This window comes from Puma concolor, chromosome C2 (genome assembly GCF_028749965.1).
Source record: "Puma concolor isolate L17-30 chromosome C2, mPumCon1.1.hap2, whole genome shotgun sequence".
NCBI lineage: Eukaryota > Metazoa > Chordata > Mammalia > Carnivora > Felidae > Puma > Puma concolor.
In genome coordinates this window covers 132,132,198-132,138,391 of record NC_141675.1, presented here as the reverse complement: position 1 = coordinate 132,138,391, position 6,194 = coordinate 132,132,198, and the positions used below count along the sequence as shown (strand labels likewise).

At 42.1% G+C, this 6,194-nt stretch overlaps 1 pseudogene; it reads left to right on the top strand.

The window, feature by feature from the left end:
- The first annotated feature begins 1,821 nt into the window (after positions 1-1,821).
- LOC147577538 (ATP synthase F(0) complex subunit C1, mitochondrial pseudogene) lies at positions 1,822-2,572 on the top strand (annotated as a pseudogene).
- The last annotated feature ends 3,622 nt before the right edge of the window (positions 2,573-6,194 follow it).

Sequence of the window (6,194 nt, the reverse complement as noted above, 5' to 3'; positions counted from 1 at the left end):
CAAAAAATATTAATGTTCATTTTATTTTGAGAAAGCGAGAAATCAAGTGGGGGTCAGAGAGAGAGGGAGAGAGAATCCCAAGCAGGCTCCACTCTGTCAGCACAGAAACTGACACAAGCTCAAACTCATTGACCATAAGATCACGACCTGAGTCGAAATCGAGAGCCAATGCTTAACTGACTGAGCCACCCAGGTGCCCCTCCCACCCATTTTTTAAAGACAAAATTCTAATAAACTGAAGAGAATGAAATGGGGAGAGGCCTGGATATACAGATTATGCCATCAGCTGCATATGGAAATACAGTTTGGAATATAAAAGTTGTGATACACATGGGATTCTAAAGAAAACAAATGGATGTCAAGGGGAGTAGCCCCTTACATACTAAGGAAACCAACCCTATAATGCAATGGCTGGGCCAAAGGAAAGGAAGAAGGACAGTACATAGATAGAAACCAAGAGACATTAGCACCTACAATCCATGGGAGAAATGATATCAAGCATCAACTTCTTTTTTATTTATTATTTTAAAAATGTTTAATGTTTATTTTTTTATTTATTTATTTACAGTTTTTTTTAAGTTTATTTATTTATTTTGAGAGAGAGAGAGAGTGAGAGAGAGAGAACGAGAGCACACAAGCGGGGAAGGAGCAGAGAGAAAGAGAGATAGAATCCCAGGCAGGCTCCACACCATCAGTGCAGAGCCGGACATTGTGCTCAAACTCATGAACTGTGAGATCATGACCTGAGCCAAGATCGAGAGTCCGATGCTTAACTAACTGTGCCACCCAGGCTCCCCAATGTTTATTTATTTTACAGAGAGAGAGAGAAAGAGAGAGAGAGAGAGAGAAAGTGAATGGGAGAGGGACAGAGAGAGAGGGAGACTCAGAATTCAAAGCGGGCTCCAGGGTCTGAGCTGTCAGTACAGAGCCCTATGTAGGGCTTGAACCCACAAACCAGGAGATCATGACCTGAGCCGAAGGCGGACAACTAACCGACTGAGCCACCCAGGCACCCCTCAAGCATCAACTTGTATAGAAAAAATCCAGCAATGTGAGAACAAAATGTGATTTGGCCATTGGAATGTCATTTGTGGCTAGAGGGAAAACAATCTCCGTAGGGTAATGAGAGAGGATGACAGATTGGAGGCATTAAGATACAATATTTTGAAAGTGAGGGAAACTTGAACACATCAATATACTCTGGAAGGAGGAGCCAAGGGAAAAAAGAAAACAAATATAGAATGTCTCCAAAAAGATGACCGAGATGCTGGAGTCTGGGGAAGGATATCATGGAGAGAAGGTTAAGGGATCGCCTTGTTTTGAGACAGAAGGGAAGATGGGGAAGGATGGATTTTATGTGAGCTAACAGCCACTCTTTCGTTTGAAGAGTCAGACAGAGTCGACCGCTAGGGGTTAGAAAGATGCAAATTGAATGAGTGCTATGAAGAGGGATGTATAAATTCTGAACAGCAACAAGGAGCCATATAATCATATAAAGGAGCCATAATCAGATACAAGAGAAAGAATTACCTAGTGCTATGGAGGACCCGCTGGATTAGAATAAGGGTGTGATAGTACCCTCCAGCCCCGTTGTAGAATTTTAATGTTCACACCAAAGACAACTAACTAGTAAAGACAAAAAAAAAAAAAAAAAAAAAAAAAAATGGTTATAAATAAAAAGAAGGTAGATTCATCTTTGGTTGTATATTGGCTGGGCTGGGTACTGCCTCAAAAGGGACAAAATAGGAAAGGAATTGAGGGTGCTAGTAAAAGTGCATTTCAGTGATTAAACCACAATGTTTAGGTTGAGTTGAAAAGGAAATGATATCAAAAGGAAATTGTCAGAGTCACCCTGAGCCGGGCAAGCATGATGGTCCAAGCAAGGGCAGCGGGGCAGCGAGAGTGCAGACTGAGAAAATGCAGACCATGGGGCACGTCTCATCCCTCCTTTCTGATTCGCTGTCATACCAGGGATCTAGTCAGACTTATGTCTGCCTCCTTCTTTTTTTTTAAAAAAAATTTTTTTTTTTTCAAAGTTTATTTATTTTTGGGACAGAGAGAGACAGAGCATGAACGGGGGAGGGGCAGAGAGAGAGGGAGACACAGAATCGGAAACAGGCTCCAGGCTCTGAGCCATCAGCCCAGAGCCCGACGCGGGGCTCGAACTCACGGACCGCGAGATCGTGACCTGGCTGAAGTCGGACGCTTAACCGACTGCGCCACCCAGGCGCCCCTGTCTGCCTCCTTCTTGAGGAGGCCAGAGATCCCATCTGACAGCCACCCTACAGAAGCTTCCCACTCCGGGTGGCCCTGTGGGAGCTCCAGACCAGGGTCGTCTCCTGGGAGGGACATTGGCAAAGTAGCCAAGTTTATTGGTGCTGGGATTCACAGTTGGGGTGGCTGGTTCAGGGGCTGGCATGGAACGGTATTTGGCAGCTTGGTCATTGGTTATGCCCAGAACCCATCTCTCAAGCAGAAGCTCTATTCCTATGCCATTCTGGGCCTTTCCCTGTCTGAAGCCCTGCGAGTCTTCTGTTTGGTGGTCGACTTCCTCATCCTCTTTGCCATGTAAGACTCCATGGGGGTCGCCGACCCATTCCTGCTTCAGGCCCATGCCTGCTGTTGGAGTGTGCTAAGTTCTACCATTAAACACAACGTTTCTTTAAAAAAAAAAAAAAAAAAAAAGAGAGAGAAAGAAAAGAAAAGAAAAGAAAAGAAAAGAAAAGAAAAGAAAAGAAAAGAAAAGAAAAAAAAGGAAAAAGGAAATTGTCAGATTTGGGAAGCAGAAGGACATTTGAGGGAAGAAGAATAGTATAAAGAAAGCTCCAGAGGCAGGATAAACCTTCACAAAGTGTAAGTGCAGTGAAAAGAGGCCCCGTGAAGGCAGAGAGTACATGCTGGGGATTGGAGGCGGACAGCTGGTGGGCTTTGAAAGCTCAGTGGAGCTTATAAGCTAACTGCATGCACACGGGGGAGCACATCCAAGATCATCTTTGAAAAAGATGAGAATATGAGGCTTAATGGAAGGTGCAACATAGAAAAGCAGCAAAGATGATACCCATATTCTTGGCCTCTTGCCCTGGAAACCAGAAGGATAATAATATTCCTGACAAAATGGAATAGATAAGCAAGAAAAACAGGTCTAAGTAGACAGGGAGTAGATATGGTCACATATTTAAGTAGAAATTTCCTCTAGACTACTGGAAATACATATTTTAAAATATAAACTGAAATGGTATCAGGGTCAGGCCTAGAGTGTTCTGATTTTAGATCTCAGCAACCGCTGGTATCGTATCAGCCTGAAATCAGTAAAACAAACTCCCCCATACCATCTAGTTTTTCCCAATAACTTTCAATTCAAAATCTATGAGGTAGTCACCTGGAATAATTAAAAGCTAACATGTAGGGGCGCCTGGGTGGCTCAGTCGGTTAAGCATCCGGTACTTGATTTTGGCTCAGGTTCCCCAAGTTGGACTCTGCACTGACACCACGGAGCCTGGTTGGGATTCTCTCTCTCCCCCTCTCTCTCTCTGCCCCTCCCTCGCACATGCATGCACACACACACTCTCTCTCTCAAAATAAGTAAATAAACATTTTTTAAAAAGCTAGCATGTAAATATAAGGAGCACTAAATCACAGATGGAGCTCAATGGCGTTATTCTTGCAAAAGAATTTGATCTCTAAATTGATAAACCCAGCATTACACTTTTGGAGCTGGAGAGCGCTTCACACCCCCCACCCCCGGGGATGGGGGGTGGAGCAGAGGAAGCGCTTCGCCATGCTTAGGAAATTCATCAAGCACTGGCTTAAATCATAGTCCAGCTCTGCCTGGGGGAGTTAGGATGATGCTGTCTATGGACAAGCACATTAGTTCCAACCATTAGCATACATAAAACTCTAGGCAATGAAAATGACTTAAGAAAAATTATATATCCTAAGGGGCGGATGGAGTTAATCCTCCTTTAGAAACCTGAATTTTATTTTTCCTTTTAAAGCAGGATCATGCTCATCATATTGCAAAATAATTTATTCATCATAAGTACATATGTATTAGTAATTTATAGCTTACAAATATTGTCTCTGGGAATCTTTTCTTATCCATAGCGCTGTGTAAATTGCCTTTATTAGGACAAGTGCATGAGATGTAGCTGCTAATTCTGAGGTTAATGCAAGAAACATGTAGGTTGGCCCCTCGGCCCTACTAAAAAATATTTCCTTCTTTCTATCTCAAATTTTATTCTCTTTCCCTACACGAGTATCATCATCTTGGCACAACCAAGTTTTATATTTCATATTAATAAAAGCAGAGAGATTTTTTTTCCCAGATGAGAATAAGACACTAGCTTAGTACCTTGCTCAAACTTGCTTTATTCCTTCCATTCAAAGTGTGTGTGTAATATCTTGTCCCAAAAGACATGCAGTGATTGTCCAAAATGGTGGGTGCAAAGTAATTTAACAGCTCTTTCCCCAAGTATTTGGAGAAACAATTCTAACCACAGTCCAATAAAATCCCTTTTCATCACCAAGAGGGTATCCATCCTGCCAGTGACTGACCAAGCACAGGTGGCATTCACTGGGACTGAGAAATGAAATGCTTTCCCCAGAGTGAACAGCTTCTTACAAAAATATTCAGAGTACAGTGTGTTCCTGGCATGTAGCACCTGTTACCCACTTGTTTAAATGTCTCATGAAGGGGACAGAGAAAAAATAGTTTCTCCCTGTCTCTGGGAACATACATAAATTTAGCATACAATTCTTTTTTGGCCAAGCAAAAGTTTGGATTACCTTAAGAAAGGCCATAGGATATAATTTCTTGAAGATGCTCTTCATGTTACAATTTATTATATAATATGACTGAGAGGAGATGGTGAGCAGGAGAAAGAAGGGGGAAAATGAAGATAAAAGAAACGAAAAATAAAATGGAAAGCAACGTTATAAATCCAGGCATGAAATTGGGATGAAAAACAAAACTCATCAATTTATCCCTACTGCTAATGTTTGCTTTATATCCAAGTGTTTGGTTGTCTGTCTCTGTTTGATTATGAAATATGTGAGATCCAGGCAGCTGCTTTTTAAATATTGAAAAACCACTCTCTATGTATGAAGATGTTATTGACCAGCTTTCTTCAAGAAGTAAGCTGAGTTTATATTACATTTCCTGCATTTTGAGATAAACTCTGTCCAAGAAGGCAATCTGAATGCTTTTCCCCCACGAGACAACCAGTCTTATCCTTGTTAACATCATAAACAAAAATACATCGGTCTAACATTATTTTATTATCATCATTGGCATTGCTGAAAACATAGGAAAATTAGAATGATTTTAGAAACGAAGTCATTGCTATTTCGGTTTAACTAGTACCATGCTCTTAAGTAAGCGTTATTTACCACGAAATGCACAAAGAAGCGAGTACCTTCTAAGTATGTGCGCGCGGGTTGCACATGTGTACCTATGTGCGCTCACAGGGACACATACACACACTCCACAGTGTTCAGACAAAGCTGTGGATGCTAATCACCTGATCTCTTCAGCCTTTCATAACAATATTGACGCGAAACGCCTCTCTGCACACTTTAGACGACTGTAACTTTTAGAGCACTGTTTATTAATAGCCACCTTGTGAGTAGGTCTCCAGCCTTCTGAGGCTGCTTTCAGAATTACAAACATACTCATAAGAAGGGAATTCAAGGTCAGCCGTGTGTGGTAAGCAAGTCCTATATTTATAAAGTTTCTAGAAATGGATAACTTATCATTCTTGCTCTCCATGCTCTCTGGGCACAGGACCAGCCGCTATTTTCACAAAAATCTCTTTTTTTAATGCAGGGATGAACATCTAACGTGCGTCTGTGGTTCCAGCTCACCCTGAGGGTTTGTGACTTTGGTGATTGGCTAAGGACTAACACTTTGGAATCAGTCCTGCCTTCTCTTCTTGCCAGTATGGCTCACCTCAGGAGCAGGTGCAAAAGGCACAGCAGCATCCAGCCTCAGAAGAACTCATTCTTTTGGCTGCAGCTCTGTTCAGGAAGTCTGAGAATGTGTGGTTAGAGACATATATCCTTGTTGTAAGCGTGTATGTGCGTATTTTCATGTTACAGTTTTTTAAAATGTGTGTTTTGGGGGGCACCTGGGTGGCTCAGTCGGTTGAGTGTCCTACCTGGGCTCAGGACAGGATCTCACAGTTTGTAGGCTCGAG